This window comes from Narcine bancroftii, chromosome 2 (genome assembly GCF_036971445.1).
Source record: "Narcine bancroftii isolate sNarBan1 chromosome 2, sNarBan1.hap1, whole genome shotgun sequence".
Classification (NCBI taxonomy): domain Eukaryota; kingdom Metazoa; phylum Chordata; class Chondrichthyes; order Torpediniformes; family Narcinidae; genus Narcine; species Narcine bancroftii.
In genome coordinates this window covers 67,733,071-67,755,966 of record NC_091470.1, presented here as the reverse complement: position 1 = coordinate 67,755,966, position 22,896 = coordinate 67,733,071, and the positions used below count along the sequence as shown (strand labels likewise).

Here is a 22,896-nt window from a genome sequence, read left to right as displayed (position 1 = left end):
ACAATGAGTGTAAGATTATTGTTGGTGCACCATTCAGCCAAGTTTTCAATCTCCATCCTGTATGCTGACTCATCCCCTTCCTTCATACAACCTACTACTGTGGAATCGTCACCAAATTTATAGATGGTGGTCTCATACTGAGCCACACAATCATAGGTGTAAAGTGAATAGAGCAGGGGGCTAAGAACACAAACCTGTGGTGCTCTGGTTGGAGGATGTGGATGAGAAGTTTCTACTGATCTTCACTGATTGTGGTCTGGAGGTTAGGAAATCAAAAATCCAATTACACAGTGAGGTGTTGAGTCCCAGGTCTTGGAGTTTGCTGAGGGGGATGATGCTGTTAAATGCTGAACTGTAGTCAATAAAGAGCATCCTGATGCTGTGCAGGTGTTCCCGGGCTTTGTGTACAGCCAGTGAGATAGCACCTGTCACTACCATAGGCAAATTCGTATGCATCCAATGTTTACTCCAAGTAGATGGGCACAATTTCAGTGCCTTTTTTTTTCCAGGTCAACATCCCCTGTATTAATGTCCTAATTATACTGAATTGCTTCCTTGGGTAGGCCACATTGCTCAGACCGGTTTTTGAGCTTTATTATGGGGAGGGGGGAAACCTGCCTTGTGAAGAAGCCTGTACTCCCTCCTGGGAATCCGGAGACCCATAATCACTTAACTGAAGAAATGATTTATTCTCGAGGATGCTTCGGGCATGAATTGGGAACACAGATGGCCAACATCAACCAGAAAAGAAATGGAGCAGCCCAAAGGTTACCCATCTGTGGAAGAGTCTGCAGTTCCCACACTGGCGACGTCAGAAACTAGGATGGAGGGACCCTTCCTTCCTTTCTCCCTCTCGGTGAGCTGCAGCTTGTAATTCTGCTCCTCTCGATCTCCTCCATCGTTGATCCTTTGCAAGTCGTCGTGAGACCGTTTCCCTTCGCGCTTCACCCACTTACTCTTTCCCCCTCCACGGATGCTGGCGACTTGACCAATGCCCCCGCCCGCACTTTGTCTGTGAAACCTCGTCCAGCCGTAGCCCGCGACGAGTCGCTTTCAAAACCACATCCTCACCCGTCAGGGGGTGGGCAAGTCTTACCTTGTCCCTCGGAATGTGGCTGCTTCCCCCCGGCTTCAGCCACACAGGTGAGGCGAGCCGTTGAAGCCGCGGCCGCTTTCTGTTTGGCCAACGGCGCGGAGTCCCGTTCGAATCCAGCGGCGGTGACCGTGGCCTCGGGAACTCTCCGCGCGCAGCATCCTGGGATATTTGCCGTCTGACGGCCTCAAGTGCGGGCGGAACAACGACGGCCGCGGGCTTGAGGGGAGAGAGAGAAGAGGGAGGGGAGGTAGTGTGTGTGAGATCGACGACGGTCGTAACGGGACCCCAAGTTGGAAGGGCAGCGAGGAGAGTCACGCGTGAACCCATAAACAACATTGCGGACGAGAAGCCTCAGAACAGCCCACCGAGTCTCTGAATCCGGATTCTGAGGGACCGGTTCCAGAGGGGTCACGAATTCCAGGTGAGCGGGGTTTCCGGAGGCGAGCGGCTTGAGGGTAGGGTTCGGCGGGACTGTGATTTGGCGGGAGTGGGTTTAATTTTAATTCGGGAACTTTTTAATGTGGGAAAGGCGGAAGCGGAGCCCGTTAGGCCGCAGCCTCGGGCTCCACTGACACCAATGTCTTGCCCCGTCCTCGGCGGGGAGGTGAGTGAGTTGCGGCAGCAGCAGCCTGACTGCCCACGTCGAATGGGCACTGCGGGAAAAAAACTGACCCCGAACCATTAGGGTATTTGGAGACAAATATTAATTACGCCTTTTGTGTACGTTTTGGTAATACTTGGATCTGTTTTTAGTTGGTAATCCCAGTGTAAAATCGCTCTAAATTAAAGAAGAAGGACAGTTGCAACTAATGCAGATCTAGGCTTTATTATTGCCATTCTGATAATATTCCACTGAGTTAAACTGGTCTTGTTGTGGGTGGGGTGGTGGAATGATGGGGTAGACAGCTCAAACAAATCGAATGTGTTGATAATTGTCCACAAATGCGCCTGATCTTCATAGAAGGCTCTTTCTGTTAAAATTCGCAATATTTAAAAAAAAAATACAGATTTATGGATGTTCAGGAATTGGCTCTATCACTCTTTATTTTCTCAGTTTTTACTAACTCTCCCAGGTACTTTGAATGATAATCTTGTGAAGACGGTCATTCTTTTCATCTGCAACTAGAAGATTAAGTATGAGTATGAATGTTGGCCTCGGCTAACATTCAAGGGCATTTCTGAGGCAGAGTGTTGTAGTTGAAGCAAACTGTCCTCCGGCTGAAATGTTAAGAAGATATGAGTATTCTATGTTCAGTGATGTGGCCAGTTTTCCATCCTACTGACCCAACAAATAAACCAAAATTCATCTGGTTAGTGAAACATGAAAACTGCATTTGTTGCCCCAAAACAATTCCGAGTGTAAAGATTGCCTCACCTCAATACCACAATCTGTGAGGACTGGTACAAATATCTCCACAATCTCCATCAGTACTGGAGCACCACAGGGCTGAGTTCTTAGTCCCCTGCTCTACTTGCTTTACACCTGTGACTTTGTGACTCGGTACAATAACAACACTCTCTACAAATTTGCTGACGATACCATAATAATGGGTTGCTTAAAAAGTGGCGATGTGTCAGCATACAGGAGGGAGCTTGAAAACTTGGCCGAATTGGGTATATGTGTTCCTCAACTTACGATGGGGTTATGTTCCGGCAAATCCATTGTTTAGTTTTACCATTTGTTTCCTCATTCTCCTTTTCTTGCAGTTTAATATACATATTTGTTATAAATCTTTTGATTATCATTGTATCTGTAATCACATATTCAAGGTTACTTGCCTCTGGCAAACTCAAACTGCTTCCTAATTTATCCTTCAAGTAGGATCTCAATTGGTAATATGCCAGCGCTGTATCTTGAGTTATATTGTACTTATCTTTCATTTGTTCAAAGGATAAGAATCTATTTCCTGAAAAACAATTTTCTATTCTTTTAATCCCTTTTTTTTCCCATTCTCTAAAGGAAAGGTTATCTATTGTAAAAGGGAGTAACTTGTTTTGCGTCAATATTAGTTTTGGTAATTGATAATTTGTTTTATTTCTTTCTACATGAATCTTCTTCCAAATATTGAGGAGATGATGTAATACTGGAGAACTTCTATGTTGTACCAATTTTTCATCCCATTTATATAATATGTGTTCAGGTATCTTTTCCCCTATTTTATCTAATTCTAATCTCGTCCAGTCTGGTTTTTCCCTTGTTTGATAAAAATCTGATAGGTATCTTAATTGTGCGGCTCTATAATAATTTTTAAAGTTTGGCAGTTGTAAGCCTCCTTGTTTATACCATTCTGTTAACGGCAAATCCATTGTAAGTGAAAAAAGAATACCACAACCTACAATTTTTTTTCTAATTAAATTTTGAATACCTTTATTCCATACTGAAAATACAATGCACACAGCTGAAAGCACACTGGGCATGAAGAATGTTTGAAGTATGCTGTACAATACTCTAGCGCAATGCTGCCATCAGCCAGTATTGCGAGAGAGAGAGTACACTGAACAGATCGGAATTCAAAATTGAAAGTACGGTTTGGAATCATCATTTGTAGGGGAGCACCTGTACTAACAACAACCTCACCCAATGCCACCAAAACCAAGGAGCAGATTGTTGAATTCAGGAGGGAAAACCAGACATCATTAGGGGATCAGAGGTGGAGAGTGAGCAAATTTAAGTTCTTGGGAGTCGCTATATTGGAGGATCTTTCCTGGAACCAACACACTATTGGCATCGTGAAGAAAGCACGTCAGCGCCTCTACTTCCTCAGGAGATTGTGGAGGTTTGGTATGACGTTGGAAACGCTGGCAAATTTCTACAGATGTGTGTAGAAATGTGCTGACTGGCTGCATCGTGGACGGGTATGGGGACACCAATACCCCTGAGCGTAAAGCCCTCCAAAAGGTAGTGGACACAGCCCAGGACATCACAGGCAAAACCCACCCCACTATTGAGAACATTAACAGGGAACGCTGCTGTCAGAGAGTAGCAGCAATTATCAAGGACCCCACCTAGTGCATGCTCTGTTCTAGCTGCTACTATCAGGAAAGGGGTATAGGTTCCACAAGCCCACTCTAGCAGGTTCAGGAACAGCTGCTACCCCTCCACCTCAGACTCTTCAACAAACTCAATCAGGGGGTCATTTAAGGACTCTTACTTTAGCACTTTATTCTTTTTATCCTCTGTGTTGCACAGTCATTTTGTTTACATTTCTTTATTTGTTTACACGTGCACGTAGTGTGCAGGTTATTTTGGCACTACAGTAAGTGCCCGGAGACGGCGGCCCCGGGGAGACGGCGGCCCCGGCCTCGGTCGAGTGAGGCAGGCGGAGGCCCCGGTCCGGGCAGGGAGTGGGAGGCGGTGGCCCCAGTCCAGGCACAGGGTGAACTGCGGCGGCCTCGGCCCCGGTCCGGGCAGTATGGACCGACCTAGGAGGGGAGGCAGGCCCCTCCAGCCCGGGTAAGAAACCTGCATAGGAGAAGGCCACTCCGATATAAAACCTACGACCCAAGGACCTCGCTGCCACGTCCCAGCTTGCTTGGCCACGGCACACGAACCATGGGTGTAAAGGGTGGGGCCAGTACTGCGCGCACTGCACTCCACCTAAAAGCTCCTTTGCGCAGGTCCGAGGACAGGTCCACGTCCTCCCCCTCCACGTCCTCCCCCTCCACGTCCTCCCCCTCCACGTCCTCCCCCTCCACGTCCTCCCCCTCCACGTCCTCCCCCTCCACGTCCTCCCCCTCCACGTCCTCCCCCTCCACGTCCTCCCCCTCCACGTCCTCCCCCTCCACGTCCTCCCCCTCCACGTCCTCCCCCTCCACGTCCTCCCCCTCCACGTCCTCCCCCTCCACGTCCTCCCCCTCCACGTCCTCCCCCTCCACGTCCTCCCCCTCCACGTCCTCCCCCTCCACGTCCTCCCCCTCCACGTCCTCCCCCTCCACGTCCTCCCCCTCCACGTCCTCCCCCTCCACGTCCTCCCCCTCCACGTCCTCCCCCTCCACGTCCTCCCCCTCCACGTCCTCCCCCTCCACGTCCTCCCCCTCCACGTCCTCCCCCTCCACGTCCTCCCCCTCCACGTCCTCCCCCTCCACGTCCTCCCCCTCCACGTCCTCCCCCTCCACGTCCTCCCCCTCCACGTCCTCCCCCTCAAAAGATGCTCACAAACTCAAGCTAGCATGCTGGAACATCAGAACCATGCTAGACAAGACTGACAGCCACCGACCTGAACGTCGGTCTGCCCTCATTGCACATGAACTCCTCAGACTTGACATCGACATAGCCGCTCTCAGTGAAGTCCGCCTGGCAGATGTAGGCAGCCTCCAAGAACGCGGCGCGGGCTACACACTCTACTGGTCTGGCAAGCCTTCGGATGAACGACGCCTATCTGGTGTAGGCTTCATGGTCAAGAGCTTCATCGCCTCCAAACTCGAAAACCTTCCGACAGGCCTCTCGGACCGAATCATGTCCATGCGACTCCCACTTCAAAACAAGCGTCACATCACCCTCATCAGTGTCTATGCTCCAACCCTCCAGGCGGAACCAGCAGAAAAGAACAAGTTCTACACCGACCTGCGCAACCTCATCCAACGTACCCCTACAGCCGACAAGGTTGTCATCCTGGGCGACTTCAACGCTCGTGTCGGCAAAGACTCAGAAACCTGGCCAGGAATCCTGGGCAAGCATGGCGTCGGCAAGTGCAACGACAATGGGCGCCTCCTGTTGGAGCTCTGCGCAGAACAGCGGCTTGTCATTACAAACACCCTTTTTCAGCAGAGGGACAGCCTTAAGACCACCTGGATGCATCCCCGATCCAAACACTGGCACCTCCTGGACTACATCCTGGTGCGAGAAAGTGACAAACAAGATGTGCTCCACACCAGGGTCATGCCTAGCGCGGAATGCCACACTGACCACCGGCTGGTTCGCTGCAAGCTCAACCTTCACTTCAAGCCAAAGCCCAGGAACAATAAAGCCCCCAGAAAGAGGTTCAATGTTGGAAAACTGCAGTCAGACGAAGCGAGAGGAAACTTCCAGGCAAACCTCAAAGCAAAGCTCGACGTTGCAACCCGCCTCACGGACCCGTCCCATGAAACCCTCTGGGATCAGTTGAAGGCTACCATACTGCAATCCACTGAAGAGGTACTGGGCTTCTCCTCCAGGAAAAACAAGGACTGGTTTGACGAAAACAGCCAGGAAATCCAGGAGCTGCTGGCAAAGAAGCGAGCTGCCCACCAGGCTCACCTTACAAAGCCGTCCTGTCCAGAGAAGAAACAAGCCTTCCGTCGCGCATGCAGCCATCTTCAGCGCAAACTCCGGGAGATCCAAAATGAGTGGTGGACTAGCCTCGCCAAACGAACACAGCTCAGCGCGGACATTGGCGACTTCAGGGGTTTCTACGAGGCTCTAAAGGCTGTGTACGGCCCCTCACCCCAAGTCCAAAGCCCGCTGCGCAGCTCAGACGGCAAAGTCCTCCTCAGCGACAAGATCTCCATCCTCAACCGATGGTCAGAACACTTCCAATCTCTTTTCAGTACCAACCGCTCAGTCCAAGATTCCGCCCTGCTCCAGCTCCCTCAACAGCCCCTAAGGCTAGAGCTGGATGAGGTTCCCACCCTGGATGAGACATATAAGGCAATCGAACAACTGAAAAGTGGCAAAGCAGCAGGTATGGATGGAATCCCCCCAGAAGTCTGGAAGGCTGGCGGCAAAACTCTGCATGCCAAACTGCATGAGTTTTTCAAGCTTTGTTGGGACCAAGGTAAACTGCCTCAGGATCTTCGTGATGCCACCATCATCACCCTGTACAAAAACAAAGGCGAGAAATCAGACTGCTCAAACTACAGGGGAATCACGTTGCTCTCCATTGCAGGCAAAATCTTCGCTAGGATTCTACTAAATAGAATAATACCTAGTGTCGCTGAGAATATTCTCCCAGAATCACAGTGCGGCTTTCGCGCAAACAGAGGAACCACTGACATGGTCTTTGCCCTCAGACAGCTCCAAGAAAAGTGCAGAGAACAAAACAAAGGACTCTACATCACCTTTGTTGACCTCACCAAAGCCTTCGACACCGTGAGCAGGAAAGGGCTTTGGCAAATACTAGAGCGCATCGGATGTCCCCCAAAGTTCCTCAACATGATTATCCAACTGCACGAAAACCAACAAGGTCGGGTCAGATACAGCAATGAGCTCTCTGAACCCTTCTCCATTAACAATGGCGTGAAGCAAGGCTGTGTTCTCGCACCAACCCTCTTTTCAATCTTCTTCAGCATGATGCTGAACCAAGCCATGAAAGACCCCAACAATGAAGACGCTGTTTACATCCGGTACCGCACGGATGGCAGTCTCTTCAATCTGAGGCGCCTGCAAGCTCACACCAAGACACAAGAGAAACTTGTCCGTGAACTACTCTTTGCAGATGATGCCGCTTTAGTTGCCCATTCAGAGCCAGCTCTTCAGCGCTTGACGTCCTGCTTTGCGGAAACTGCCAAAATGTTTGGCCTGGAAGTCAGCCTGAAGAAAACTGAGGTCCTCCATCAGCCAGCTCCCCACCATGACTACCAGCCCCCCCACATCTCCATCGGGCACACAAAACTCAAAACGGTCAACCAGTTTACCTATCTCGGCTGCACCATTTCATCAGATGCAAGGATCGACAATGAGATAGACAACAGACTCGCCAAGGCAAATAGCGCCTTTGGAAGACTACACAAAAGAGTCTGGAAAAACAACCAACTGAAAAACCTCACAAAGATAAGCGTATACAGAGCCGTTGTCATACCCACACTCCTGTTCGGCTCCGAATCATGGGTCCTCTACCGGCACCACCTACGGCTCCTAGAACGCTTCCACCAGCGTTGTCTCCGCTCCATCCTCAACATCCATTGGAGCGCTCACACCCCTAACGTCGAGGTACTCGAGATGGCAGAGGTCGACAGCATCGAGTCCACGCTGCTGAAGATCCAGCTGCGCTGGATGGGTCACGTCTCCAGAATGGAGGACCATCGCCTTCCCAAGATCGTATTATATGGCGAGCTCTCCACTGGCCACCGTGACAGAGGTGCACCAAAGAAAAGGTACAAGGACTGCCTAAAGAAATCTCTTGGTGCCTGCCACATTGACCACCGCCAGTGGGCTGATAACGCCTCAAACCGTGCATCTTGGCGCCTCACAGTTTGGCGGGCAGCAGCCTCCTTTGAAGAAGACCGCAGAGCCCACCTCACTGACAAAAGGCAAAGGAGGAAAAACCCAACACCCAACCCCAACCAACCAATTTTCCTTTGCAACCGCTGCAATCGTGTCTGCCTGTCCCGCATCGGACTGGTCAGCCACAAACGAGCCTGCAGCTGACGTGGACTTTTTACCCCCTCCATAAATCTTCGTCCGCGAAGCCAAGCCAAAGAAAAGAAGACAGTAAGTGGTAATTCTGCACCTCTTGCAGGGAATAGAATCTCTAGACTTTATGTGATGTCATGTATACTCTCTGACAAGAAATCTGAAGAAGATCTTCGAAATGTTCAAAATGCAAACATTTGTGAGAATGATGAGAGTTGATGTTCAGTCATTTTCCTGTGGAAGGACCATGTTACTTCATGTCCAAGTTCCCATTTTCCAGCTGGACCCCTTGAAAAGAGAACACCAACTTTTTAGTTTTTTTTTCTAGCTCAGAGAGACTGAGGCCAAGAGAACATCTAGAGGTTACTGATGTACAGTCCTCCAATTTCTCCAGTACATTGTGTTTAGCTTCATATTCGAACATTCTTCAGTTGGACACTGGCAGCAGGGATGGGGGGTAGGGGGTGGAGGAGAGGTGCAGTTGGATGTTCTATCATTGTGAATGCATTTTTTATTTTGTTGCTTTGTGCATTTTTATCCAAACACAGAGAAAGCAAGAAAACATGTACTGCATTTAAATGTACATGACTTTTGAACATCTGGAAACTTGTGCTTTTTCAAATTCTAGTGTTGATTTTGATCTGAGATAAATCCACGATTTAAAAAATGTTACTGATGCTGGAAATCTGGATTAAAATAAACAGAATGCTGGAAGTAATGTATCTGGCAATACAAAGAAAAGCAGAGTTAATATTTTGTTACGGTTGACCTTTCATCATACCTGATTAAAAGCAATGTAAAATGAATACATTGCAGAGCTTCATGTCACCCTAGGGCATAACATAATAGTAGCATTGCATTCAAGGAAAATCAGCTTTGCTCAAAATGAATTATTATAAGGCTAACATTCAATTGTAAATTCTCTTTTAAAATTATTACATGTTCAAGTTGCCATTTCTGGAAACTGGTACATAAAAATCTTCACTTTTCAGTCATTTATTTCGGCCTTGGGAAACTTCAGTTTTGCTCTTATACTTCTGTCAATTTGTTTCATTTGAATTCTGTAGTTTTGAGAGCTTAGAAAAGGCTTCCTTAAACAGTGTTGATTCATTAGCAAATTAATCAAAATCCTAAACCAACCTTTGTGAATGTGAATAGGTGAGAACCTGGATCTTGCATTGCAGAAGCGAAGGGATTTTGAGTTGTATAACGTGAAATCAAAAGGCTTGGGAACTTTCTCCAATCAATGGTCGAAGTTGGGAAAAGTAGAATCTGTGCTGACACTATTGTTTTACAGAGTTCAAATGATTAATTTTGAGAATTTAAAAAAAATCAATATTGCTAATCCAAGACTGACTTTGTTAACTCCAGTAAGACTTACATTTATGAACAAACATGATTATACAACGAAGTTGTGTGACTGGAATAAAATGTCTTGAATGTAATTTAAGAACTTCCATTTGGTTGCATGGTGTGATCCAACTAAGTATATGGATCATTCCCTGTAATGAACAAGTTCTGTTTAAATCAGAAAATGCATAAAAATCACTCAGTATGATAATGATAGCACCAGAGTATGATAATAAATTATTTTAAAAGCACATAAGACTTGTAGGAGTAAAAATAGAGGGAGAGAGAGAGAATTCTGCTGTTTGTATGAACAAGAGTATATATGTCTGCTGGACTTTTATAATCCCTGGACTGCCTATGAAATAAATTTGACAGCAATCAGGCATTTACAGGACTTGTTTATTACTACAAGTCACATGATTTCTATCTGTAAACAGGCAACTGGAAATATAAAAGATCTCTGAAGCAAGAAATGTGGTTCATGCTTCCACTTGATCTTGCATGGACACTGTTGGGAGATAATTGACCTGTGGCATTAATCATTGCTGCCTGATTTGAATATTTTAAGTATATTCATGTCTTTAGTACTAATTGCTTATATTTGTATATTTTGCACAAAGTAGATGGGGGGGGGGAGTTGTTTGCTGCTAATATTTTTGCTGGGTTTGATTATTACTTTGCTCTTTAAGAAATAGTGATCTGCAACATTTAAAATCAGCATTTTGGACCTTGAGAACTAGTTTGCCTTTAACAGCTTCAAGGATACAGTATAGTTTGTGCAATGTATTTCAGGAAGATCTCCTCACCCCTCCTCTTTCCCTCCCACCCCCCAATCAGTCCTTGCCTTGCTCTCGAGGACCAGGTAGGTAGTGCTGGAGTTCACTAAGTGAATCTTAAACCTTTACTAAGTATTTGTATCTGAATGTGGAAAGAGAACTGAAAGTGTGAACAGACCAAGCCCATGGCAGTCCTTCAAGTACCCATCATTAATTCGTTTTTTCTAGTTTTTGACCTGCAGCCTTCTATACCCAAATAATTTAAGCACTCATCAGGAAACATTCTAAGTGTTGTGAGAATCTAAACTTCCATCAATATCTTGGGCATTGTGTTCCAGACACCAATCACACTCTGGATGGAAAGTATCTCTTGATTCTCTCTAAACTTCCTAGCTCTTAATCCCATGAGCTCTGATTTTTAGATTTTTAGACTCTTACTATGAGGAACGGTTTCTTCAAATCCATTCTATCTATGCCCCCTAATTTTTGTATAGAATATCTAAATTGTATACAATGTCCACCCTCTGCTTCCTTTGCTTCAGGGGAAACTAACTCGGCCTATAGAGTATCTCTTTATAATTGAAATACAACATTCCAGGAGACCTCCTGTGGTGAGTTTTTTTTTGAGAAGATAACTGAGAAACATGGTAGATTAACCCAGAAGATTAAGACCTCGGAATTTATTCCAATAACCTTCCTAACACTAATATAAGCCTGTCTTGTCCCTCGTGGACTTCCAGGGTTGGCTGCTAAATTGTGTCTGTCATTTAGCCTGTTTGCTCCTCTTAAGAATGATTTATATAAGAATTTTTCAACAAGTTCTTTATAATCTGAATTAGATTTGTTTTTGTTGTGATTTTAAATATAAAATGAAGTTGAAGTGCAAGTTGAATCACTTAAAAAGTTGACACCATTAAATGCACTAAATACAGGTATTTGTGACTTTTAAAACAAGTAATGAAAATCAGTTTTGCAGTTCATGTTGATGTTTTATTTATTAATCAAAGGACAAAATGATATTATTTCCTCATTAAGCATTTGTGTTTAGTCATTTGTTGTCTGAAACTCGTGCCAGATTTGAGTAAAAAGATGTGCAGTGTGAACTTCACATTCAAAACACCTCATTAAGAAATCTCACTCTGCCACTGGGTTAGTGCATGTGTTACTAATTAAATTTGAACATTTTGAAGCCATTGAACAAAATATTGTGATTTGAGGTTTTACTAGCCTTCATCACTCACTTTCACAATTCCACTGAATTTTTGGGTGCTATTTTGAAAATTAACAAAGTTAGTATTGTATATAAGATTGCTGTTGAGACCTGGAAGTTGTCCTGTCAGTGGTTACTGCCTTCACTGTAAAACTGAACCACCATCTGACAAACTTCACATGCATGGCTAAATGCAGAAGTTGGAAGTTGATGTCTACAAGATCCTATTTAGGAATATTCAGTCAGTGAATCGGTGAGAACTATACCTATTAGTCACTTATTTTCTATATTTAAAAAAAAAACATTAAAAATGTTAAACTCGTGGTACAAGATGTTACTTAAGTCCTTTTCTCTGCATTAAATTCAAGTCCTCTGTGGTAAATGTGCCATTCAGATCCTCATTAAAATTTTTCCCTCTCATCTCAAATCTATGCTGTCCAATTCTAGATCATCTTGTTTGGGGGGAAAAAATAACTGATTATCCTATCAATGTACCTCAGAATTATATAAACCCCTAGAAGGTCACCCTCAGCCTCCTGCATTTTGATGAGAATAAACTCTACTTATCTAATCACTCCTAGTTCTATTACTGTCCCACCTTTTCTGAGGTGTGGCATCTATAAATCCACACAATACATAGTGTTGACTTGCCCTTTTTAAAAAAAAAAAACTGTGTGATCTGGTTGCTCAGCTTTGGGAAGGTTAATCAATAAGTTGAAAAAGGTATAGAGGAGATTCACCAGAGAGCTTGAGTTATTGGGAGATGGGTTTGGTATCAATTCTTTTGTCTAGAGTGTAGAGGTAGTGCTGAGCAAAGGAAGGCAAGTCCACTGGTCCTGATCGTTATAAAATCATGAGAGGCATGGAGAAAGTGAATAGTCAGTCTTTTCTCCAGGGTAGATTATTCTAGAATGAGGCATAGGTAAGAGGAGAATGTTTTAAGTGGGACCTGAGTTTCTTATCTGGAACAAGCTGCCAGAAGAGCAAACACAATTTTTAACATTCAAAATACATTAGACAGATTATGGAGAGGAGGGGCTTAGAAGGATATGAGCCAAATGCAAGGAAATGGGACAAGCCCAGAATGCCAATTTGACTGACATGGACATTGGGCTAAAATGCCTGTGCTGTGCTGTATAACTCAACGACTAGACTGCATGGAGACTGTTTATTTTTGATGCAACATGACATCCAAACTCTTTCCTGTAAGTTCTGGCCTAGCAAGTTGAACTCTGCCTTTACTAACTTTTCTATCTATGTCATTGAGGTATGGACTTGCATCACAAGCTCCCTCTATATTTAAGACCCATGTCATTTGCTGTACGTGTTTTACTTCATACTTGTTTAGATTCAATTCCATCTGCCACTGCTAAACTATGCTACATCCTGAGACTCTGGTTGTAGTGTTACCTGCAAACTTGCTAATCAGATCCCCTCTATTCTCATCCAAATCATTTCAAGATATATGTTACACCCAACAAAAGTCCTAGCACTGATTTCATACAGTATGCAACTTATTACAGATTTCCAGTAAGAAAAACACCCATTCACCTCTCTCCTCTGCCTCCTATCACCAAGTAAATTTTGAATCCATTTTACCAACACTTGTGCCTTAACTTTCTGGACTGACTTACCATGTTGGATCTTATTGAATTCCATGTAAACTACATCTAGAGATCCTGTCTCGCACCATTGAAATCCACTGTCCCCAGTCTAAAGAGCTATTTCGTCAGCCAATCTTGTCTCTTTTCAAGGCTATCTTGAAGCTGAATGGAAATAGGCACTGTTCCAAAAGGACTCCTAGAAATACATGGTCCTCTTGGCCATTGTCATTCACTCAGTGGAGGCCCAGTACAGTTCCTTCCTCATGGCATTCTCTGCAAAGTGCTTCAAAAATCCTTTTGGGTGGCATTTTGCAAATTCTACCCATCCACATCCCTTGCACCAAGGCAATCCCAGTTAAAATCCCCCCAAGCAAAACCATTGCTTTTGCACCCTTTGACAATCTGCCTATATTTTGTTTCAAATTTCAGCCATCAATTGAGGCCTATAATTATAATACCTTCAAGAGATTTTGTTATTCTTTAGTTCTACTCATGTAGTCTCTTGGCCATTTTTCCAGGATATTCCCCCTGGGTACTGCATTATGCCGATCACAGTGTTCTGCCCCTCCTCCAAACCCCAATTAACACCTAACATTTATATGCCTGGACCATTGAACAGCCACCCATTGCCCTTTCGTGAAACAAGTTTTGTTGATTGCAAGAGTATCCTAATCCCGGGTGCTGATCCACACGATTTCGGACAGATGGGCAGGAAGGTGGGGCAGCATGAGATCAAGGCGATAGTGAGAGATGATGCAAGGAGCATAATGTTGAATCTGACTGGTTAGAGATTAAGAATAAGGGGGGGGGGAGAAATCACTACTGGGTATAAAATGATCGCAGCCAAATAACAACATAACAGTAGCAAAGGCACATAACTAAGGAATATCTGATGCATGTTAGTATGGAACTGCAGTTGTAATGTGGGATTTTTAACTTGCACTTAGGTTAGGCGAATTGAGTCAGTTTTGAGGAGGTGTTCATTGAATGGATCTGTGATAGTGTATTACTGAACGTATGAAGGAACATGCTATCTTAGATCTGGCCTGCGCAATGAGATAGGTAAAATTAATGATATAATAGAAAGCATGATCACTGAATAATTGAATTTCTCATAAAAATGGAGGGTGAAACAGTTCGATACAAAACATGTGTACTATATCTAAACAAGGGAGACTACAATGGAGTGAGGGAGGAATTGGCTAGTGTAGGCTTAGAACACAGGCCATCTGGTTGGACAGTTGAGTAACAGTGAAAGACTTTCAGAGGTTTTTTATGGTGCTCAACAAAAGGTAAAAACAAGGACAATAAGAATGGGGCGAGACATTTTTGAATAACTGAGGAAGTAAAGAAAGACATTAAATTAAAAACTTTTTTTTAACAATGTTGCATAGACTTCTGGGAAACTGAAAATTTGAGAAAACATTAAAAAGCAACAAAAGAATCACTAAGGAAAAGAAAGATTATGAAAATAAACTTGTATAAAATATAAAAAGAATGGTAAATGTTTTTATAATTATATAAGACAGAAAAGGGTGGCTTAAGTGAAGTTAAAAACACAATGCAAATCAAACAATGTACTTTTATATAGCAAAGATAAAGATACATGAGCAAATGAGACCTTCATCAGGTATGGAAAAAATGTCGACATATGTCTGAACAAAATGGTAGGGGAGGAGCAGGGTCACTAAGGCAGGAGGTAATAGGTAGATAAGGGAGGGAAGGCACACCAGGAAGCAGGAGGAGGAGGAGGGATGTCTCTGTGAATAGAGAGGGAAGGGAGTGGAGGGCTGGAGGAAAGAAGGGAAAGGGAAGGGAGGGACAATGGAGGGTAGACTAGCAGAAACTGGAGAAGTTGATGTTAATGCCATCCGGTTGGAGAGTGCCCTGATGGAAATCAAGTGTTGTTCCTCCAATTTACAGGTGGTCTTGGTGGGATAATACATGAGACTATGGATAGATGTGTGAGCATGGTTGGCCACTGCTAGATCCTCGTCACTGCAAGCAGAGTGAAGGTGTCAAGTGAAGTGATGTCCCAGTCTGTGCCCAGTCTCTCTGATGTAGAGAAGGTCACAGCAGGAACACGGGATGCAGTAGCTAACTTCCACAGATACAAGTGAAGTGCTGCTTCACTTGAAAGAACTGTTTGGGGCCCAAAATGGTGTGAGGGAGGACGTGTGGGTACAAGTGTGGCACTTTATGCAGCCACAGGATAAGGTGGGGGGGGGGGTGAAGAGATGCGATTGGTGGAGAGGGATGAATGAATGGACAAGTCATGGAGGAAGGGGTCCCTATGGAAGCCGGAGGGGGGTGGGGGGAGCAGAGGGAAGATTTGTGTAGTAATGGGATCATATTGGTAGGTGGCACAAATTATGGTGAATAATATGTTGGGTGCGGAGGCTGGTTGGGTTGTTGGCTTAGGACAAGGAGAATCCTGTGTTTGTTAACGTTTGTGGGCAGGGGGCCAGAGCAGATGAGCGAGAAATGGAAGAGATGCGGGTAAGGGCTTATCGCTCCTTTCATCCCTCCTCACCAATTGTGCCACCACCCACCTCCCTCCAAAACCCCTGGCACTCCCCTGTGGCTGTACACCTCCTCCCCCTTACAATAATTCGGGGCCCCAAACAATCCTTTCAAGTGAAACAATGTTTCACTTGTGGATCCGCGAGAGTGATCTACTGCATCCAGTGCTTCTTTTGTGGCATTCTCTACATTTCAGAGATTGGGTGCAGACTGGGAAACAGCTTGGTTGAGCTCCTTCACTCAGTCCACATCAGTTACAGGGATCTCCCAGGGGCCAACCATTTCAATTCTGCTCCCCTCCTCCCATGCACACATGGCCTCATGTACTATCCCACCAAGACCACCCATAAATTGGGGGAACAACACTTGATTTTCTGTCTGGGCACTCTCTAACTGAATGGCATTAACATCAACTTCTCTGGTTTCTACTTGCATACTCTCCATTCTCCCCCCCCCCTTCCCTTTCCCTTATTTCTTCCAGCTCTCCACCCCTTTGCTCTCCATTCACAGAGCCATCCCTCCTCCCCCTGCTTGCTTGTGTGCTCTCCCTCCCTTATCCACCTATTACCTCCTGCTTTTGGCACTGTGCTTCTCCCCTACCATTTTGTTTGGGTGTTTTACTGGTGGCTAAAGTGAACGTGGGTTCCTTGGAAGATGAAAAGGGGAATTAATATTGGCTAATACAAAAATTGCCACTGCCTTGATCTCATGTAAAATGCCAAAAAGTGATGTTAAGGATGCAATGGAAGGTGAAGACATCACTACAATCATCATTGAAGAGGTAGTGCTGAGCAAAGGAAGGCAAGTCCACTGGTCCTGATGGAATTAATCCCAGGCATTGAAAGGAATGCTAGAAGTTAGAGTGGATGCATTTGTGGTGACTTAACAAAATGCCCTGGATTCTGGGCAGGTCCTAGCAGAATGGAAGACAGAGGGCAGGTAACGATAAGCCAATTATAGTCAGGAAAATGCTTCTCATTAAAGAAGAAATGGTGAAACATCAAGATAGAAATTGTTCCAACAGGCAAACAGCATGGGCAGGTCCTGTTTGACAAATTTACTGAAGTTCTTTGATGTAACGAATGCAGTGTATAGAGGGGTATGTAGTGTACTTGAAGGTGTTTGATAATCTAAAAGACTTGTTCATGAAATAAGAATCCATGAATTTGAATGTAATGTAACTAATCATAGAGGATTAGTTAACCAATTGAAGGTGGAGTTGGGAATAAATGGGACTTCTCTGGTTGACAATCAGATTGAGCAGAGTGCCACAGGGGTTGGTGTTAGGCTTACATTCACTATGTATGGTGATTTGGAAGAGGGTACTGAGTAGTATATCTGTTTACTGATGACACTAAATTTAGTGGATAAACAAATTGTCCAGAGCAGTGGTTCTCAACCTTTTTCCACTCACATACCACTTTAAGTATTCCCTATGCCGCAGGTGCTCTGTGATTACTAAGGGATTGCTTAAGGTGGTATGTGAGTGGAAAGAAAAAGGTTGAGAACCATTGAACAACTACAGTGGTGACCCCAATGATCCAAAATGGCCTCTTTTGGATTGCAAAATGATGGAAAGAGACAATTGAGATCTACAGAATGCATTTTCACTCAAACTGCCCATCTTCTGGACATCACAACTGCAAGTATGGTTTGAACAAGCTGAAGCCAAATTCCACATTTGCCAGATAACTGCCAACGCCACAAAGCACTACTACGTGGTGATACGAGCCCAGAGGAACCCAAAACCAGGCAGCAATAGATATTCACCAAGACAAATGGTTACTTAAACAAAAGTTGGTTTTAATTATCTTTAAAATGAAAACAGAATCACACTTTAACTTATCATTATTAACTTAACTAACCTAACTTAACCCCTTTCTAATTCTAAGCACACGTGTATGTAATGTGCAAGTTTAGAAATGTTCTTTGATTCACTGTCCAATCTCACTTCTTAATCCTCCAAGTTTACTGGTTGCAGGCAGTTCTTATACTGTGCACAGAATTTAACATTTATGAAGTTCACCAGGCTTTGGTGCTAGAAACATGAATGGTTACTGCTCAGGAAGGCTCTTGTCAGTTTTCAGAGTGGGATTTGTTGTTTACTGGACACCCACAACTGTTTCCTTGTAACCAGCTACTTCAGCGTCTTGTTTTTTTTTGAATAGAGAGAATAAGGAGGGAATCAAATGGGGGTTTTCCACAAGCTTTCCAGCATGTCCTATTGGAGTCCCAGCTGCTCCTGCTGACTGTAAAACTGCAGAACTGAATCTCTCTCTCTCAAGACTGTTTTACTCTCTCTGGTTGTAAAACCACATGACCTTCTTAGAACAGCAAGTTCCACTCTAGACAGCCTGCGGCTCCGACAGGTTCTTTCATCTGTTGCCTTTTTGTAAACAACAATCCATTAGTGAATACTCTTGGGCTCTCTCCAAAGCTATTGCAAAGGCTCTTGGCGCCGACCTGTCTAGCATGAGCAGAGCTCCAGTATTTTAAATAAGATCTGTTTTAAAAGTGTTTGTATGTGACCTACCCTAAAAACCCTTCCCCAATTTATTTCCCCAAAATATATCTATAATCTCTCTCTGGTATAAATGATCCCATCTCCTGGACCAGTACATTTGTGGAAGTTTTTGACAGATATGTGGGAAGTGGAGGCATCAACATGGTTTCTCCAGATCAGCTCACTGGAAACGTTTACTCCCAAAAATTCTCTACTGCCTTTGCTTCTGGGCATTGACATGGACAGGAGAATGGGCTCCACCACAAATGATGGAAACCAGAAATTGTAGCAAAATGCTGTAAATACTTAGCAAGTCATCTACATCCAATGAAGAGGCAAACAGTTATTGTTTTGGATTGGTGGTCTTTAATGAAAACCAGGAAAAGTTAGAAATAAAGAACATCTCTTCCCCATTGCAGGCCTTCCCTTTGTTTCTCTTCATTCCCAGGAATCATCCTGGTGAATTTCCTTAATGGCCTCTACATCCTTCCCATAGTGTTGCAATTAAAACAGCAAACATAGTTCAAGCTGTGACCTGTCTAATGTTTTATTAAGTTGTGCCATAGGCTCCCTACCTTTGTTCTTAAAAGTTTTAACAACTTGTGCTGCTATCTTCAAGGATCTTTGATCCCAATATTCCTTGGAGGCTGAAAATTCATGTTATATGTCCTACTCTGATCTCAGAGTGCATCATCTTACATTTATCAAAATGAAGTTCCATTTGCCCTTTCTTTTCTCATCTTGGCAATATCACCATATAATGTATGACTAACTTCATTACTATCAATGGCCTTTGGTGTTGTCTTGAAAATGGCAGATCATTGCTTGTATACAATATTCACATCAGTGTTGTTAAAACAATCAAGGCCCTGCATTGATTTCAGTGGTGGCTTCCATTCACAAAAACAACCCTTCATCGTCACCCTCTGTCTCCTTTTACTCAGCCAATTTTGAGCTATAATCCTTTGAAACTGTATCCCATGAGGGGTCCTGTCAAAGGTTTCTCTGAAGTCCATCATACACACCCTTCATTAATAATTTTGCTACCTCTTCAAAAATTAAAAGCAAATTGGTTGGTAGGGATCATGTCCAACAAAGCCATTCTGATTGTGCAGTGCAAAAAATTGCTGGAGAAGCTCAGCAAGTCATGCAGCATCTGTTGGAAGTAAAGACAGTCAGTCTTTCAGGCCTAAACCAATTGTCAGGAATGTGGGAACTCAGGCAGATGTCTGAATAAAAAGTTGGGGGTGGGGAGGTGGAGTTCTGATTGTCCTTGGTTAATCTTTCCCCTTCCTAGGCTTATCCTGTCCCCTGGAACTTTTACCACTAACATCCCTCCCATTGATGCTAAATACAACAACTGTGTGCATGGCTGATGGGGAAGAAAACAGAGCCAACATGGAGGAGTTTTTATTGTGGCAACTGATCTGTGGTTGGGATTGGCAATGATATGATGTTAACAGACTTGAGTTGGTTGGTGAGCCCAATGGGTTACTTTGTGTTGTAAATTCTACACATTGGAGATTTTTGGATTCAACTCTCATGGTTCATGCTGTTTTTGACTAAATTGTGAATTAGAATAAAAACAAAAACCTAATTTTAGTGCTGGGTTAAGCAGGAACAGAGGGAGAGGAGAAAAAAGTATTATTTATATTAGTTATATAATTTCACAACTATGTATTATTTTTGGATTGTTTTATTCTTTCATAGAATAGGACAAGATCATCAACAGGAAATATTTTCTGAGTTTCTAACTGCTTAAATAGTTCATGGTACTTTCAATGACTAAGCAGTTAAAGATATCCTGTTATGACAGCTGGCTGATAGAGCTGTTATCAGCTCAGGCCGACACCTACAACTGAACTAAATTGTCAGATTGCACTTTGCAGGTTTGGGTTGTCTTTTTTCCACCATTCAAATGTTATTGATAAGTTGCAACACACCCCAAAGAGGTTCAAATTTTTCGTTTAGATATAGCATGAACATAACCATATTGCTGTGACTCAGTTACTTTGTGCAAAATAAAAGTACATTTGAGGCATATATAGACAGACAGTTTTATATTTAGAAGGATATGCCTGCCAATCTTGCTCAAGTTTGTATGGAATTTTTTTTTAAGATGAGCATTGTACATTTTTAGCATTGATTAGTATTCTACAGCAGAATTTGGATTGTATTTGATGACCAAAATAACTAAAAATTCATTTCTTCTGTTACGAGCCCAGGGGATCCCAAATCCCAGCAGCAAGATATTCATCAAGATAAATGGTTACTTAAACAAAAGCTGCTTTTAATTATCTTTAAACTTGAAAACTGGATAAAACTTTAACTTATTACTATTAACTAACCTAACTTAACCCCCTTCTAATTCTAAGCGTACATGTACGTAAGTTCAGAAAAGTTATTTGATTCACAGTCCAATCTCACTTCTCACTCCTCCGAGTTTGCTGGTTGCAGGCAATTATTATACTGTGCACAGAATTTAACATTTATGAAGTTCACCAGGCTTTGGTGCTAGAAAGTTAAACGCTCAGAAAGGTTCTTGTTGGTTTTCAGAGGGGGATTTGTTGTTCGCTACGTCAGTGTCTTGCTGAAGAAATTTGTTCCATCACAGTTTTCCAGATGATAACCTCTTTCTTTCAGGACACCACAGAGTTTCTTTTTGTTTCACTTATTTCAAGTGAAACATTAGGCAGCCAGTCCTCTCCTCTTGCATGAACTACAAGGGCTTTGACCAGGCTGAACTAAGCAGTCACAACCTGTCTTCCAAATGGGGTTTTTTCACAAGCTTTCCAGCTTCTCCTGTTTCTGACTGTAAAACTGCAGAACTGAATTTTCTCTCTCTCTTTCTCTGAGAGGAAGCCCGTTTTACTCTCTCTGCTTGCAAAACCACATAAACCTCTTAGAACAGCAAGTTCCACTCCAGACAAGCTGCGGCTCTAACGAGTTCTTTTATCTGTTGCCTTTTTGTAAATAACAATCTATTAGTGAGGTCTCTTGGGCTCTCTCCAACGCTTTTGCAAAGGCTCTTGGCGCCGGCCTGTCTAGCAGGAGCAGAGCTCCAGTATTTTAAGTAAGATCTGTTTTAAAGTGTTTGTACATGATCTACACTAAAAAAACATATACAATACAAACACAACATAATCTGTCACACATCATTGGAATTTTCTGTTGATGCAGGACTAAATATCTGGAAAATATTTTGTGATGTTCTTTTTCTCCAAAATACTGTCTTGTACCTCTGAATCACCAGAAGTATGAGCTCCTGAAGGGCTTTGGATGCTGAAGCCTTCCTGATCGTATTGAACATTTGGTTGCCAACATATAGAATAGGCCTCTGTGTGGTTTAAGAGGCTGCAGGAGCGCTCGAGGCAAATCCACAGAGATTCTGATTCTGAAGGGACTCTCTTTTGTTCCTCATTCTCTTTTTGTAAGGGGTACCAATTAAGTAATCTTGAATCTAATGCAATTCTCTGGCAGATTTTACTTCAGCATTAGAATGTTTCTCGCCCAGTTTGTATTTCCTGTTTGTGTTATATGCAGATATTGGGAATAGTGGATTTTGAGAATTGAGCCACTCTGTGGTGCTTTGGTTCATAAAATTCTAGTATTTTAGTTCTTTTGAATTCTAGTATTTTAAACTATTAAACAATTGATAATGTATTTTGAGTACTTAAATTTTTATTGTAGCTATAAACTAATTTCTGATTAATGAGTTAAATATGCTGGGCCTACACAAAAGTGCAGGAGAAAGCAGGTCATAGAGCATCCAGTAAAAGATAGTCGATATTTCAGGCCTGAGCCCGTCAGGAGTGCCAAGAATGGGAGGAAAGGTAGAGGAACACGGATTAATGGGTAACAGGTGGATGCAGGTGAGAGGGTAAAACAAAGAAGCTGAGTAGTGATCCCTTCCCACCAATAGCCTCTTGGTATCTACCCCTGTGACTGCAAGAAGTGCTACACTGGCTCTTATACCTCTTCCCTCACCACCATTCAGGGCCCCAAACAATCTTTCCCATTGAAGCCACATTGTGAATATGTAGGGGTCATTTACTTCATCCAATGCTCTCAATGCAGCATCCTCTACATCAGGAAGACTGGACACAGTATGGGAGATCTTTGTTGAGCATCTTCATTCTATCTGCTGCAACAAAAAGGACTTTTCATTGGCCAACCACTTCATTTCTATAATCCATGACCACATTGACATGTCTGTCCATGGACCTCATGTGCTGCCAAGTTGAGACCACCTGCAAATTTAAAAAACAATACCTTGTATTCCATCTTGGCAGTCTCCAGTCAGATGGCATTAATTAGACCTCCCATTACATTAACCCTATCCCCTTTTCTCTCATCCCTTTGTCTCTCTTCCAACAGCTCCCCACCTTCTTTCTTATTGAAGTATAGAACATTACAGTACAGAAAATAATCCCTTCTAGTTTGTGCTGAACTATTTTTCTGACTTGTCCCACTGACCTGAACCCATTCCATATCCCTCCATACC

General features: G+C 43.5%; 1 protein-coding gene across 4 annotated transcripts in view; it reads left to right on the top strand.

Moving 5' to 3' along the window:
* The first annotated feature begins 808 nt into the window (after positions 1–808).
* The window catches only part of fbxo34 (F-box protein 34), a 34,958-nt gene continuing 12,870 nt past the window's right edge, over positions 809–22,896 (top strand). For 3 of the 4 annotated variants that reach the window (XM_069916961.1, XM_069916958.1, XM_069916959.1), the window contains exon 1: positions 875–1,517. The gene's annotated coding sequence lies outside the window, so the exon portion shown is untranslated. The other variant, XM_069916960.1, reaches the window with a different exon arrangement.